The sequence below is a fragment of the Bos mutus genome, chromosome 18, assembly GCF_027580195.1.
Source record: "Bos mutus isolate GX-2022 chromosome 18, NWIPB_WYAK_1.1, whole genome shotgun sequence".
Lineage (NCBI taxonomy): Eukaryota > Metazoa > Chordata > Mammalia > Artiodactyla > Bovidae > Bos > Bos mutus.
Window position 1 is genome coordinate 53,318,024 of NC_091634.1, and position 17,661 is coordinate 53,335,684.

General features: G+C 43.2%; 1 protein-coding gene across 1 annotated transcript in view; it reads right to left on the bottom strand.

Moving 5' to 3' along the window:
- CDH13 (cadherin 13) overlaps positions 1–17,661 on the bottom strand; it is a 1,011,871-nt gene that overhangs the window by 827,890 nt on the left and 166,320 nt on the right. The window lies entirely within an intron of this gene.

Consider the following 17,661-nt stretch of genomic DNA (forward strand, 5'->3'; position numbering starts at 1 on the left):
GGATGAGGCTGTGTTGTTGCCTGGGTAAGATATGAGCCAAGTGTGTCTACAGACAGAAATAACCCTGACTTTATTAACAGGCAGAGGGTAAGCAGAACATGCCAGGGGCTTGATGAATCGTCCCAAAGCCAGCCATGTGGCATCTTTCTTAATTAGCCCAATTTTGCATTCTTAGGACCTTTCCTGGTCCCCTGGGAGCCAGCTACAGTCCTCAGCATCTCCAGCTATTGAAACTTGAAAACTCACCTAACTTCCCCATGGTCAATATCTGCTAATGCCACATTTCAATCATATCTAGGTGTATATGCTTGATCCTTAAATGATCTGTGGTACCTGCCAAAGTGTTTCGCTAGCAAATCCACCCAGTTACTTACAAATCAAAAAAAGCTTATGGAACAAATTGCCGCATTCAGTAATTTACAAGCACTTTTCATTGTATAAAGCAATAAAATTACTGGGGCACTTCACGTTTTTTGTTTTTCCCTATAAATGCTTCAATCTGGAAGTTACTGGGATTCTATTGCTGAGACAAGACAGGTAATTTAACTTTTCTGGAGGACTTTATATCTGTGTGTGTCTGTGTGTATATATATACACACATGTATATATATACACACAGACACACACATATAGTAGAATCACCTATTTTAAAAATGAAATAAGGTCTGATCATGTGCAGCACTGAACAATTTAAAATTACTAATATGTCTAAAATTTTATCAATGCTTCTAGGTTGCAAATGAATTCGAGATTGTATGTAGAAAATAAAAGCCACAGGACCATTTTATATCCTTGTCCCCATTCATCACTAAAATCAGAAGTTTAACTTGGATGATTTAACCCTCCTGCCACATAGGAGACACTGCGGTTCTCAAACAGTCTGATTTCATGCAAAAGTAACCCTCTGCTCTCAGGTCTTCATCTGACTCCCGTGTGGCTATTTATAGCAAAGTAATTCAGAATCAAAATCGCCTCTCCCTTAGCAGACAATGCATCTTGAAAATATTTGTTAAAATTGTGTAGATCTAGGAGAAATTGGATGAGGTGATTTTAGTCCTCACTAGTCACCAAATCCAAAATTGGATGAAAAACACTTTTTAGCTAAGGAGAAGGTTTTTTATAATTTTGTTTCTGAAGCACCAAGAACATATACAAATTGTTTTGTCCCCAGAAAGTGAGGCATTATTTAAAGATGGCACAACACAAAGGAAACTCCTGACATCTTCCTGAGGAGCCCCAGTTGTGAAAACAGGGTCATGGATGGTGGATGAAGACTGGCCTTCACCCATGAATGGTGCCTTCACTTCTCTAGCTGGTAAGGGAAGACCCACCCATGCTGTCTGACCATTTTCTGATGTTTACTGATGAAAATCATAGATGAGAGCCTTTTGAAATCAAAGTCCTTTTTTATTTTTTTTTCTATGTTTTCATATTGAAAATTTCAAAGAGGCAGCAAAGTGGAATGAATCACATAATGAACTTCTCCATACCCATCACCGGATCTCACAGCTTCCCTTGGTTCAAATGAACAGTCTTCCACTTCCCCAGGTGGTCTTAAAGAAAGTTCCAGATATCATACTACTCATTTGTAAATATTTATAAAGTGTCTGTGAAAGATAGAAGCCCCTTTTCTCTCACATAAGCATGATACATTACTGCACATAGACAAAAATAATGAGAATCTCTAAATGTCACTAAATATCCAGTCTGTGTTCAAATTTTTCTAACTATCTTACAATTTTTAATAGCTTGTTTTTTTTTAAATAGGATTCAAATTGAAACAAAAAAGTATGGTTAATTGCTGCATCTCTTACACGCTTCCTAATTCGCAGAGAGAGCACCCATTCATAATCGGGCTTGCTTTCAGTGAAGTTCGTCTGCTTTTACTCCGGTGGCGCCACTGAGCACGTGCACTGACCACTGTGTCTCCTGAGTAGCTGGTTCTGTCCTGGAGGCTTGATCAGATTCAGGTTTGATAGTTTTGGCACCAGACCACTTCATAGGTGGTGGCATAGATTTAAATCAAATGTCAACTGGTCTCCCTTTTTTATGACATTAGCAACCAATGACGGCAATTGCCCAGAGCCGCACTTTAAGCTAGGGTTGAGAATTTGTGCTGTTCTGTCATTTCTTCTTTTATTAGTTGTAAAAAGAAACTCCCTTTAACAGGGTAAGTATTCACTTATTTCCCTTCATTTACCAGTTTCTGAAATAATAACTGGATTCTGTCATCTTTGAAAGGTGACCAATAAGTCCTTTTGAGTTTCCCCTTTCGTTATGTACTTGTGAATTTCAACATATTTGATGTGTTTCAACCCATTGAAATGACTCATCCTGTTTTGATGCTCAAATTGTCTCATCTGTGGCCTCCTGTTCATGTTGGTGTCTCTAAATGGCATGACCCCAATAGCATCGGATAACTTCCTTATTCTTCGATATGACAAGATTTTACAGGTTCGTCTGGTACATTTCCTGCTTCAGACATGAAATTAACCACTTCCCAAGGAAGCTTGGCTGCATTTGCTGGGAAATGGTAATTAGAGATTATAGTCTATTTGCTAAGGAAACTCATTGCTACTGGGTTGGTCAGTATTTCCAGGCCTTATTAAAAGAGAATATGTGTATTTTTAAGATCAAATGTATAATGAATTTATATTGATAATGCTACTTCCAATTCTGGGCTCTAATGTATTTTAATTAACCTCATTGATCTTACATCTGTATATTTTCTTCCTCCCACATCTTAAAATCCTAGCTTTTCTGAAAACTGACATAATTATTACTCTTTTTTTTTTTTTTTTAATTTCTTGGTGCACACAACAATAGCAATAACAATACCAAGCTACTTCCAGCTGAAAAGAGTTGAGATTTTCCTTTTTGGTTTTATTAAAATCTCCTTTAAAGTGTACCTGCTGATGAATGGAGTCAGATTACTGTGTTTTAAAGTCACCAGGGACAATTCCGCTCTAGGGGTCAGGGCCATTACCTGAGTACACATTTAGGTTCAGCTGTTTCTCCGACTTTTGAATTTTATAATGGCCTTGTTATCTAGTTTCATTTTCTAATTTATGAAGCAAGGTTTACTTTTAAAAGCCCATATTTTCCCCCTGTTCCCTTGTTTCATACTTCTCACTTTAGGGAACTGTCTAGATTGTATTTTCCAGAATACTGCCACAGCAGTATTTTAGTTGTCCGTGCTCTTCCAGACCTTTCCGCGTCCTCTCTAAGAAGTGAAGGCTGCTCTCCCCTCACGTCACTTGAACCTAGGTGGACTCAGGAACTATCTCAGAAGGTGCAATGTGGAAACAGTGATGCTGTGTGACTTCTGAGACTAACCATAAAAGGTAATCCAGCTTGACCTGCTTCACTCTCAGGAAAGATACCTCTGGGGCCCTGAGTGAACATATCAGACCAGTTATCCAGAAGCCTCCAGGCCAGAGAGACCACAGACAGAAAGAGAGATGCCCCCCAGGGAGCCCAAGCTCTTCCAGCCCCACCCACCCCCAGCTGATGGAGACTCCCACTCCTGACTAGGATGGTGTGAGTAGGCAAGCTTCTAAATGATCCAGATGATCCCAGCCTCAACTGCTCACTGCAAGCCTGAAGGAGACCCATGCAGCTGAGACAGCCAATAGAGGAGACACAGGTTTAACCCCTGGGTCGGGAAGATCCCCTGGAGAAGGAAATGGCAGCCCACTCCACTATTCTTATCTGAAGAATCCTATGGACAGAGGAGCCCAGCAAGCTACAGTCCATGGGATTGCAAAAAATCAGACATCACTTAGCAACTAAACAACAATAATAGAAAACTGGAACAGTAGATTTTTCTAAAAAAATATTAGTTTCTTCTATCTTTTCTAAAAAAAAAAAAAGTAAATTTGCATATAAATCTGGTTCTATTTCCCTCTATGGACAGTAGCACACTTTTCTCCATCTTACTTTTTTCCCGTAAAGAGTGCATTTGGAGGTTGTTCCAAAATATTCCGTAGCCATAGCCCTCACTCCTTTTCAGAGCTGCATAGCACTCCTTTGCAGGAGCCCCATTGTTTATTTAACCAGTGCCCTTTTGATAAACGCTCAGGATGCTTCAAATTTTGTTTTCTTATTTTCAAATATTGCAGTAATGAATAACCTGGGTTCTCTTTTGATGACTGTCAGTGTCACTTTTTCTAATATGGCAAGGATAATGTCTCTAGAACATCAAATGGGCTAATACATGTAAAGTCCCTGGACCAGTGCCTGGTACACAGTACATGCTCACTACAGATTTCACCAAAGAAAGCCCTTGTTTTCTGTGAGTGGGAGCCAACTCAGTGGGAAGTGTGATTCTCATGTCACAGGAGCTGTGAAGTCTAGGATGAGGGGGACACAGATGGTCTGAAGGGAACATACACTCACTGGAACACTGGTTTTTCCCTTCTCCTGAAATGGGAACCACAACCCCAAACAGGATCAAAGTCCTCTGTTATTCAAGGCCACAGAATATTGTTCTCTCACTTTTAGGGCATTTATTTCTGTTCTCATGGGCTTCCCTGATAGTTCAGTTGGTAAAGAATCTGCCTGCAATTCAGGAGACCTTGGTGCAATTCCTGGGTCAAGAAGATCCGCTGGAGAAGGGATAGGCTCCCCACTCCAGCACTCTTGGGCTTTCCTGTAGCTCAGCTGGTAAAGAATCTGCCTGCAATGTGGGAGACCTGGGTTCAATCCTTGGGTTGGGAAGATCCCCTGAAGAAGGGAAAGGCTACCCCCCGGACCGCCCTAGTATTCTGGCCTAGAGAATTCCATGGACTATATAGTCCTTGGGGTCACAAAGAATAGCACACGACTGAGCGACTTTAACTTTATGTTCTCGGTTTATTTCTGTTCTGGGAGTAGTACTGTTAGGTGAAACTCTTCCTTCCTTCCCAGACAGCAAGCTCCATGACTGTCCTCTGTGCTCTGAGTCCAGCGCCAGCCCTGCACCCACCACTCATCAGGGCTCTCGATAAACAGTGATGGAAAGGAGAAATGTTGTGGGGTGGGGTGGTGGTGGGCTTGCACCGAGAACCTGCTTGCAAGGCCACAGAGAGCCCTCCCCAGGCCAGATTCACACGGACCAACTCCAAGCCTGGGAAATTCAGTCATCTGCCTTGCGTTGCCTCCTCATTAGTATAAATTTTAAAAATAGCCTTATGCCAGCACCATAAAGGTAATTTCCTCTTGGAAAGGACACTTACTCATTTGCTTTAAATAGTCATTAATGTTTCAAATTTCCCCTCAGAATTTCATGTCAATGATCCTATGGGGAATTTGAAAGTAAAACCAGACAAATAATGATGTGAGGAAAATGTCAGATGAGAACTATGAACGCATTACAGACCTTCAACTCACACTGTTGCTGTCGGAGTTCAAGGATTAAATAGTCATCAGTTTGCAACCTTCCATGGGAGCCCATTTCTCCCTGACAGCAGCCAGTTGCCAGCTTGCCGATAATGATTGTTTCTGCTGTAATTGATGACTTTATCTAATGAGGAGATCATGGTCTGAAAGTCACAAGTCATCGGTAGAGGCAGGACCCAGGGACTTACTGGGAAAGATTGCACAAGGAAGGGGGCAGGCTTCTTCACATGAGTAAGGATAACCTACTATATAGCTGTAGCCAACATCGGTGCTCACGGTCCATTAAAGGGTGGAATACTTACACTCAGGGTCACACGCAGAAAATCTGGGGCATCATCCTTTTTAAAGAATGTCTCTTCAGACCCAAATCACTCAGGTAGAGAAAAGGCAAGTCTCACATTTACTCACATGTCTTTGCAAAAGGACCCTGTCTATCTTGTTCATATCCTCAGTTCCTATCACAGACCTGTCGTACAGTAGACGATCAACAAGTATCCATTGAATGGATGACCCTGGGAATAACTGCAGTGTGGTTCCAGAATACCTGGGTTCAAATCCTGCCTCTAGCATGAACTAGTAAGACTGTGCCTCAGTTTCATGAGCTGTAAAATGGGTGTAAAGTAGTTCCTGCCTCACAGGGCTGTGAGGGTTAAATGTGCTAATATCCATGACACATTTAGAACAGTGCCTCAAGCACTGTGCAGCATCTGCCCTCTTCATTGTGTTTTTTGATTACAGGTTTGTGTATGAGCTGAACACCCAGCACGCACCAGGCCCTGTGCTTGCTGCTTTACACACACTGTAGGCTATTTCAAATCCTTTGAGGTGGTGCAGCTCCTGTCGTTTTAATGAGGAAGCATAAACCAATGGTATTCCCAAGAGCATCTGATTTAATCCTCCCCTTGTCCCTCGCCAGCAGACACGGTTCTCTCTCGAGTACCGAGTGGAGCTGGGGGACTCCCGGCCTGTCTCTGCGGCGCGCCCTCCTTTACCTCTGCTGCTATGACTCTGATGATCTCTCAGACCATTTTTAACACCAGCAAGCTGCTCTGCATGCTACTCTGGCACCCCAACCCCCTCACTCTGCTCTACTTAGGTCATTCCCATGGGACTTGTCACTTTCAAAAATACTGTGTAATTTACTTTCTTATCATTCGTAGTATTTGTCTCTCCTGCTAGAATGTCAGGGCTACAAGCATAGAGATCTTTGACCCTTTTGTTCAGAGACGTATTCCAAGGGCCTCAAGAGTGCTTAGTCCATCAAATGCACTCAAGAAACACTGACGGAGGGAGGAAGAGAAAAAGGGAAGTCAGGAAATGCCTTCTACCCACTCCAGTGCTGCCTGGCCCTCGCTCAGTGGTGCCTCCCCGCTGGATACACGGCCACCATGAATGCACAGACCCTCTCTTCCCCAGTCTCCAGAGCAATCCTTCCAACATAAGGTGACTAGTCAGGAAAACAGAAAATCAGCTGAAGAGTTAGGGAAGTCTCCTTCTCAGATGAGAACAGCTCTAGCATGTTCTCTGCGACAGACAGAAAGGAGTAACAGGGGATGCGGGGAGTTTGGGAGGTTTTTGCAAAGTGAAAGAGATATGACTTCATGAGTCCTTAGTACATTGCTCCTCATATATTAATTCCTAAAATATATTGACTGAGGAACCAGAATTTGAGACTTGAATCTGCACTGCTATTGCTGGCTGGTGGCTTCAATGCTTCCTTTTTCTGGAAAGTTATCTGAAATCTACCTTGATGCTCAGGAGGATAAAATACATTATCCAATTAATTTAGATCAATTGATTGATTGTCTTTGTAATTATGGGATTACTCATCTAGCAATCAGGAGATTAATTTGAGGGCAATAATAATACCCTAAACAATGAAACCTATCCAGTTTGTGTGTAGAATATGCCTTTCTTCCTCTCGTAAAACTCAACCTTGTCTTTCTCAGTGTCGAATAAATAGAAGAAATCACACACGCTCGATGGTTTTACTGAAAGAATACCTACACAGTCTTCAACAGCACCTCCCAGCAAAGCAGCGGTTTGTGATTACTGATCCTCAAAACAGTGCTCAGAGGGGAGCAGGTTCTGCCACTGGAAATGCTGTATAAAAGCGTTAACTCATTCCATCTTCACCATGTTTTGCTTCTTGTTCAAACTTATGACACCCGTAACAGCAGACCTGTTTTCTGCGTGCAAATGTATGAATATGCAGATGCAGTTGCAGAGAGACTCTTTAGAGACTTGCCCTAGACCACTTGCGTGCGGCTGAAAGATGCCTGTCAGCCAGGTCTGAGATGTCACCACTGCCAGAGGGGTAAAATGGCCCCTTTGGGCAGAAGTGCTGAGGACACCTGAAGCACGGCCTAAGGGACAGCAGTGACTATCCTGTTGCAGTAACACTATCAACTTTAAGTGCAATGCAAAATCTCTAGCTCACACCGCCCCGCCCGCCACCCCCCCCCCCGCCCCCGCCGCTTTCTGGCAAACTTCTCATCCTTCAAGAGTCAATTCACATGCCATTCTCTCTTTTATGCTCCCATACAGTTTTTTGTTTCTTTTTTTATGGACATTATCCCACATTATGCCCTAATCATTTCTCCATGTGTATTTTCTAAGAGTAGCTCAAGGACCAGATACATAGTTCACCTTTTTTTTTCTTGCTGTTGCCCTCTTCCTATTAATGTTATTTAAGTTCTGGACTGGATGGGCTTTCCTGTCTTCCAGTCCTTTGTTTGGATGCCTGTTTCGTAACTTATCAGCTGCTTGAATGTGGCCAAGAAAATTAAACTTCTGAAGCCTCAGATTCCTCCTCTAAGCTACATGCATAGCACAGTTGTGGGGTACACAAAGAGGGAGACTGGATGAAAGCTGCTGGCAGAATTGCATTTTCTGAAATATCCACATGCCCATAATACATATACTCACATGTCACTCTGTACATGCCTTTTGTTTACAAGCATTCATATATAAACACATACGTCCATCTCTCTTCAAATATGTGAATATCGTGTATTTATATATAAATGTATATATTGCATGCATGTGTGCTTGTGTCTATGTATGCATTTGTATTTAACTAAGGTGTGTGCATATTCATGTATGTGTATATACATGCATACATATAAACATAGATGTGCATGTGTGTGTCTTCATGTATATTTGCACACATGTATTATATGTAACTATATGTGAGAATTCATGTATGTGTGTGCTGGCACTTATATATAACTCTGTATGTATGAATATTTTTTCACTGTTAACAGTCATCATTCCTTCTCCGTAGAGGCAGTGAAGCCCAGCATGTAGATTTCCCTGGGCTATATGCAATGGACTAATGGATATTGTAGAAATATATCAGATGGTAAAGAATCTGACTGCAATGCAGGAGACCTGGCTTCGATCCCTGGGTTGGGGAAATGCCCTAGAGAAGGGAATGGCAACCCACTCCAGGATTCTTGCCTGGGAAATCCCTTGGACAGAGGATCCTGGTGGGCTATAGTTCACGGAGTCACACAGAGTCAGACACGACTGAGCAACTAACGCACAGTATTCATAAAGAAAGTGATGACAATGGAGCTGAAAAGAGCTGTTTGTCAACATAGCGAGGGCAGGAGGGGGTGTACCTGGATGCTGCTGGAAGCAGGGCAAGATCATAAGTGATGAGAGGAAACCTCCAAGTTCAGAGGTGTCGTCAGGAAAAGGAACGGGTCCCCATTGTAGAGCTGGTGGAGTGTAGAGAGAAGTGAAAGGAGAGGCAAGACAAGCTGCAGAAGGGAATTTCAGGATTCTTTTAGCAGCAAAACTTAGCTTTACTCTCATCATTTCAGTTGGCTGATTTCTATCAACCTCACAAGTCTGTTAAAGCTTAGACGTCTCATCTTCCAGGAGGTCTCCCTTATCCGCTGTCCTGTTGAGTTTCCCTCCCACCACAAAACTCCCTGAAAATCTGTATTCACTCCTCTGGTAGCATGGATGATGATGATCTTTAATTGTCTCCTTTGCAGACTTTGAGTTTCTGGAGTTCAAGGACTATGATGTGTTTCCTGCCGAGTGTCAGCAGGTATTCAGTAGGAGGAGTGGTGATGGTGATGATGGTGATGATGACAAAAATGTCTAAACACAATCTTCCTCTAACTTTTGGACCTCACCTTCTATCTTCTCTGTATCTCTCTACAATAACCTCCTGTGAATGCTCACATACACAAGGCTCCCTCCCTTACCCAGAATCAAGCTTGCTTCTGTCCACAACGCCCAAGACCAAGCATCCCAGCATCGACTTACTGTCACATACTTTGTAATATGCTCCTTTTTATTCTGAAACAAAACACAGTAATGTATTTTATCAGCCCTAAACACGTGTCTTGCGTTCAGAAAGAGCAGCATTTTCCCTTTTCCCAACAGTCATCTGTGGTGTTAAACTCCACATAATTAAATTAAAAGCATCCATGAACTCTGAAATATAATGCTTTGAAGAAACCTCAAATTATTGTAATTAAAGCTGTTGAGACCCCACAGTATAATGGTGATCAACAAATAGAACCAGAAAATGATATTCTACCATTAGGGACACTGCTTTTCACAGTGGGAGATCCACATATGAGAGCCAGGATTGGAAAAGGAGAGAGACTATGAACGAACGGGATAGCATTTGAAAGGTGCAGAGCGGGCAGGGGGAGCCTGGTGCAGAATTTCAACCAATCACTATTCCCACCCGATTTCTATTTGAGATTGGCAGGCTTTGATGGGAGCGGCTTGTTTCTGAAAATGGAAATAATGCCTAACATTTATCAAGCACTTTCCAAGTTCCAGGCATTGTTCTAAGCACTTAATACGTACTAGCCCGTCTAGTCCTGGGAACAGCCCTCAGAAGTACATGCCATTATTGTGTCCATTGGGCAGGTGTGGAGACTGAGGCACAGAGCAAGAGGCAAGTATACTGTCCCTGCTCCCGTGGCCAGTAACAGGAGGAGCTGTGACAAGGAGGCTAACGCTCTGTCCTCAGTAGGGTCTTTGACCCTAACTCTACTCCACTCCCAAGTTCTTACTGCGTTGCTACCCTTACACCCTGCAGAACGTCTGCTAATTGTGCGATGCCTCCAAGTACTCCACTGTGCACAAAGAGGCATTTTCAGCTAAGCCTGGAGCATAAGGGACAAGAAAAGAAGTGAATGAGATGCTTCTTACACGTGCTCCCTGGGCCTGGCACTTCGGCATATGCACACTTTCACTGAGGCTTATTGAGGGTGGGGGTCATGCTTGCTTTGTGCAGTTAATCAGTATTTATACAGGCGCTCAGGTATGTGTTGAATGGATGGGTCTCTACAGTGGTCCTACAAGAAAGGCAAGGTTATCCCTATTGCATAGATGATAAATTGACTCCTAGAGAGGACAAGAGACTTGTTTAAGGTCCCTCAGTCAATTAGAGAAGAGCTGATATCTGAAACCAAGACAGACTGAACTTCAAGATCTCTTTTCCAAAATGACACAGGTGGCAGAGGTTACAGGCGGGAGCAGCACTGGGCGGTCTAACTTCGGAAAGTTTGTTTCAGTTGGTTTCAGTAGTGAAGACTTAGAAATCTGGGGCTCACAGTACCCGTGGCGATGGAAAGAGACACGTAAAGGTTGGCCCTGGCTGTCTGGGGTCAGTGTGGCCAAAGCAGCAAGGTTACTGGCCACAGGCAGCCTCCAGGAGACTGCTGCCTCTTTGAAGCCTTTTATCTTAACTCCAGGTATCTCAGCATGCTGTCTACAGAGAAGCACTTTCTGCACTTAAAAAGAGCCCGCCAGCTAACACCATTACTGAGCCCTTTGATGCGTAGAAGAGTCCACATCAGTCAATAAGTTTTAGTATCTGAGTCTGGAGAGGCTTGCAACTCCAGCTGGATGCAGGGGTCAAAAGCAAGGATTGGAAAACCAGAGATATTTTAGCTCTGATCCCAGAAAGAGGAAGGAACATGTGGCTCTGAAGCCCTAAACCCATCCTCACCATGGATCCCTCCCCTAAGGATAAAGGGGAAGTCACTCAGTTGTGTCCAACTGTGACCCCATGGGCTGTAGCCTACCATGCTCCTCTGTCCATGGAATTCTCCCGGCAAGAGTACTGGAGTGGCTTGCCATTTCCTTCTCCAGGGGATCTTCCTGACCCAGGAATCGAACCCGGGTCTCCCGCATTGCATGCAGGTGCTTTACCATCTGAGCCACCAGGGAAGCCCCCTCCAAGGATGGTGCCCTTATTTTTCAACCACCCAGAGCCCTTAAATCCAATCTTTCCTGCCCAAACAATGCCCCTCCCAACCCCAATTTCAAAACTCACTCAGGAAACATTAGCAAAGCAGCTCAGTTTCCAGCTCACCTCAGCACATATTCACCTACACGTCCACAGGTGTATGAAGCCCTTCAGAACTCAATGGCCCAAGCCAACAGCAGGTGCTTCTAAGACAAAGGGACCTACATCCTCTCCAGGGGCCTGCTTCAGTCGGCCTTCCACAAGTGCAATTACTCTGCCTTCTAGAGCCACTGAAGGACTCCTCTTTAAGACAAGGGGCAATACATAAGTATCATTAAAGATAGTTGCATCATTCATTCAATCATCTGTTCATTCATTCAACTCTCTGCTATAAAAAGTGATTATTTCCCCTCCTCTCAAATTACTTTCATCTCTGTATTCCATCACACAGATCCCAGACCATGAACACCCTCTGTTATCACTAGATCCAACAAAGAGCTTTCAGTCTTCTTTTTCAACCTTCTGTTTAGTTGTCTCCTGGCTTCCTATTGAGGCACCATCTCCTCTTATCTTCTCCACCACCTCACTGGGCTTTCCCCCATCTCTGTAGCAGATCCTCCTTAGCCTCATTCAATGGTTTGTCTGCTTCTGCTAGCCACTGAACTTGGATATCCTTAAGGTTACTGATCGCCACTCTTCTCATTCAGTCCTTGCCACTCTACTCACTCAATTATCTCAGGGCAGTTTCAAATAGGATGCTCCAATTATTATAAATATCCTACTGACTTCCTAATATTTATCTACTGCCCTGGCCTCTCCTGTGGATTCAGTCCAGCAAGGTAACTCTGCAGGAACTAGGAAGGTAGCTCCTCTCTTTGAGTAGAATTCTATCGAAGTGGGGCCATTGCACCAGCTCCGAAAGGCAATGTGTTTGCAACATGACTTTTAAGAGAGGATAAGGTAGGAGATGCAGTGTGAAAAGTTACTGAAGGCTGGCACGTTTCTATGTAGCTTGCTTCGCTACCAAGGAACAAGTTCTCGCTATTCTGGTGTCCCCGCAAGACTGAGAGTAGAACCTATGCACACCTCAGTCCCAGACACTTAGCCGCACTGTCTACTTAGTGATTTCATGGGGATACTTGAGAGGGATCTCAGACTCAACACGTCCCAAACCAAACTCAGGGTCATCGTGCCTCTGAGTTTGGCTTTAGTCCAAATCCATGGACCCTTTCTGACATCCCATCCTCAGTAAATCCATCATTATAAGCCAAAACCCTAGGAGTCACTCTTGACACCTCCCATACTTCTATATCAACACAGTCCTAGTTTTTGTAGACGTTTCCCATTAGCCATCTCTAATTCCATATACATTTCTCTGCCTCCTCCTCCTGTTGAGAACAGACACCATGGCTACTCACTGGGATAATGCGACAGCCCCCTGGCTGGTCTCCTGGCTCCTCCTTTATCTTGTTCTCTGGACACTGTAGTTCAGGGGTTCTTTAGATGGCAAAATGCATCTTTATTTGCATTAATATCGAACTGAAATTTAGCATTTCCTTTAATTATGGATGTAGGCAACAAATCACAGTAGTATTAGCTGTAACTCTGACTTTGTCATTAATTATAGAAAGAAATATTATATCACGTTACAGTTGCTGTGATATTCTGAAATATAATTTATACTCATCGCTACTTCAAAATTATGGTAGTTATTAAACCTGTGGTTAAATCCTGTTATTTAAGGCATTAATAAAGTTTATATATACACTTCTTTATTAATGTGTTAAATAACAGGATCTGATCACAGGTTTAATACATACCTATGTGTATTACGTAATGTGTGCCTGCTGGGTGTGCTGTGCTCTGCTCAGTTGTGTGCAGCTCTTCACGACCCCATGGACTGTAGCCCACCAGGCTCCTCTTGCCATGGAATTTTCCAGGCAAGAATACGGAGTGGGGAGGCATTCCCTTCTCCAGGGGATCTTCCCGACCCAGGGATCAAACCCACGTCTCCCGCACTGGCAGGCGGATTCTTTACCACTGCACCACCTGGGGAGCCCATTATATAATGTATATGCAGTGCCAAGTGTTTTCACAACTGGCTCTTGGTGCAGGGGTTCTGATTATCTAATGTTTGCCAATTTTCGTGATGTAAATACTCCCACCATGGCTACATTCAAGCTACCAGCGTGAAATCACTGAACACGGAGCTGGAAAGAGATGTGCAACTCTGGCACGCTGCTGCATAGATACTACTCTACCACTAATACTTTTTAAAAATATTTTGAAAAATGTATCAAGTTAATATAGTATACATATGACATAAGCAGATTCTACCATAATTCTAAGTATTTGCATTTATGCAGCTAAATACAACATTTTGAGATGTTTCTCTAGACTGACAGAAGGATCCAATGACACGAAAAAGTTAAGGACACTTGTGACTCTCAGAGTAACAGTTGCAAAGAGAAATCTACTAAAGACGGCCACCCCATATCCATATACCTGTACCTAGCAGACGGACATGCACGCTGAATCCTGTTAGTAGCTTCCCTCTGCTCTTAGGATAAAGCCCAAAGCCTTCAACTGACCTGCAAGGCCGAACAAGGTCACGTCCGTCGCATCTCCCCTCTCCTGCTTCATGTTCTTCCCACCCGTGGCCCACAACTAACTGGAGGGTGGATTCATAAACGTCAGTCTGTGCATCTCTCCCGGACACTCCCATCTCCTACCACCACCACCGGTTACTTGGGAATCTTCTCTGTTGCCCCTGGGACCCACCGTGGGAGCTGGGAATCCGTTTCAGGCCAATGCCACAGCTTGGATGGCCATGGTATTTACACACAGAAAGGCACTCTGTCTCTCAGTAGGCCACAGTGGAACTTCCTGAGGGGTCCTTCAAAAACTTTGAGATCCTCTGATGAAGGATCATTGAGGACATAATTAAAGTTCCCGAAGATTAGAGGAAACTTTCCAAAGTTTCCCTGCAGCTGTGCTCTTCCTGACTGAGAGAATCCCCTCATTACTTCCCCTGTTTGGCAGACATTTGTTTCCTCCAAGACTTCAGCAAAGAAAAGGAACAGGTTTTGCCTAGTGAGGTGTTGTCTGGGCCCTCAGTCTTCTATACCTCTGTTTAATGAAGGTTATTCTTTTGTCGAACTGTATGCTGTTGTGTACACAGTCTTTGGAAAATGCTTCATTTAAAGAGGGAAAAACTAGGTCCTAATGTCTTCAGCTTGGAGTAGAAAAGGTTTTCCCTTTCAATCAATGACAAAGAGCTGTCAGCAACTAAGTAATTCCTAATCACTGTTGGCAAACATGAGACGGTGCTGAGACACGGGGCCGTGGCAGGCTTCCTCCTTGAGGAATGCTGTCCTTAATGGATGAGCTTATGGAGAATGAACTGAGGTGTCTTAAAAGCAAGTCTATGTATCAGTTAATCAAAAACCTGTCCCTTTTTTTCTTAGCAGGCGCCTTAACATGTATCTTGAGAAAGCCGTAAATTGTGCTAATCCACTTCTTTCACTTCTGTCCAGAAGGAATTATTTTTGTTAATGGCCTGGTAAATCAGGAGACTTGTTAGTGAAACTGCTCAGAAAATGGGTCTTGAAAATGAAAGCTATAATATTTGTCAGATTTCCAAATTCCCTCTTGGGAACAAAGATGGTAACCGTAACATATTTGCTAAATTCCATTACTTTAATACATTTATGTTGCTTGAGATATGGGATACTAAGGAAGGCACACACATAAATCAGAGTAAAAACATAAAACCAAATCCAAAGATAGATATTATGGCTGTAAATTCAGACCTGATTTCAGGGTTAGTACTCTGACAGATTTGAGTGTCATCACTTAAGAGCTTCACGGATCTGCTCAGCCTCCCTTATGACGACCAGGCGAATCCCTAATGAGAGTGTGATCTTACCGCCCCCTCCACTCCAGGATACCCAAGTCAAGTGATCCCACCGCACCCTCTTCACAGAGAAGCTCACCAGCTCTCTGCCAGCGCAGGGCTGGGCTCAACTGCGCTCCCTCCATTTACTAGGAACCCTCTCCAGAGGAAAATAACTCAAGAGGTGCTCAAACTCACTCATGAACAGAGAAATGTACTTGAAAGAAATCATGTACTAAGGCTTTGGCAAATGTTTAAACTTTGATAATATCAAGTACTGGTGAAGGTAGGAGGAAACAGATACATCCATGCAATGCTACAGGGGGCAGTGGCAAGTAATCTGGCACAACCCCTTTGGAAAGGGAATCTGTCGGGATCTTAAAGATACATATATGTATTACATACACAGAAATACGCTATATACGTATACTACACATATACATACATGCGTACATATATGTATATATGTATACATGTTTTCACATCTACCTAGAAAAACACTTTAACACGCGCACATGGGAACAGGTGCCCTTGAATCCTTGAATCCGTTATAGGATCATTTTTTAATAGTGAAAATCAATAGGGAAAAAATTAAATGAAGTAATTTGTGGTAGACCATGGATATGATATAGTAGTTAAGATAAACGGGTATTTCCATGGGAAGGTAGAATTTACCTTAAACATATTAACACGGGAAGGTGTCTGAAGTATGCTGCAGAGTAAAATGGTAATGCTATCAACATCTTAGAATAAGGAGAGGGGGCTGATTCAGGGTACAGTGGAAGCCTTATTTATGATTAAAACGAAGATCATGGCATCTGATCCCATCACTTCACGGGAAATAGATGGGGAAACAGTGTCAGACTTTATTTTGGGGGGCTCCAAAATCACAGCAGATGGTGACTGCAGCCATGAAATTAAAAGACCCTTACTTCTTGGAAGGAAAGTTATGAGCAACCTAGACAGCATATTGAAAAGCAGAGACATTACTTTGCCAACAAAGGTTCGTCTAGTCAAGGCTATGGTTTTTCCTGTGGTCATGTATGGATGTGAGAGTTGGACTGTGAAGAAGGCTGAGCGCCGAAGAATTGATGCTTTTGAACTGTGGTGTTGGAGAAGACTCTTGAGAGTCCCTTGGACTGCAAGGAGATCCAGTCCGTTCTAAAGGAGATCAGCCCCGGGTGTTCTTTGGAAGGAATGATGCTGAAGCTGAAACTCCAGTACTTTGACCACCTCATGTGAAGAGTTGACTCATTGGAAAAGACTCTGATGCTGGGAGGGATTGGGGGCAGGAGGAGAAGGGGACGACAGAGCATGAGATGGCTGGATGGTATCACCGACTTGATGGACGTGGGTTTGAGTGAACTCCAGGAGTTGGTGATGGACAGGGAGGCCTCGCATGCTGCAATTCATGGGGTCACAAAGAGTCGGACACGACTAAGTGACTGAACTAAACTGAATGTTTTATTTGCTCTCTGGCCTAAAATCTCAGTTGTGCCATTCACGTACTGTGTGAATTCTCTGCCTCCAGATTCTCATCTGTGAAGTAGGGACAAATGTCTGGGCCCAACCTGTGCCTGGCACTCAGTAGGTGCTCACCAAACACCAGAAGCTTTTCCTCTATCACCATTCCAAAATCACTCTATAAAGAACTAAATACTTGAATATGCTCAAGGAAGGAGAAAGAAGCTTCCTCCTGGTGGCTTTCCTCATGCTCCTACACACTGCCTATTTGGTTTGTGCCCACAAGATCTTCCTACCTCCCTTTGCTGTCAATCCGTCTTATTTCATCTTTGGCTTGTCTGCTATAAGGATTCAGCTCTGATAGCATTGTGGGGAAGCATAAGCCATTCAGTGACAGTTTTTGACTAAGTGTCTCCACAAAATCAAATGTTATTATATCTGTAATTCCCTAGAAAGTAGACAGAGAGATATCAAAGGCTGTTAGATCTTGCTTAACAGAAATATAGGGAGATAGAGATCCTAGAAAATGAGCTCCATTATTTCAAAGAGGAAGAAAGTAAATCATTTCATGCATGTAATAATTCAACAGTTCTAAAAAATTAGAAAAAACAGAGAGAAAGAGGTTTCATTTTGCAAATGAGGAAATGGATGCAAAAAGTCAGAGAGCTGTCCAAGGTCATAGAGTTAGCCAGCG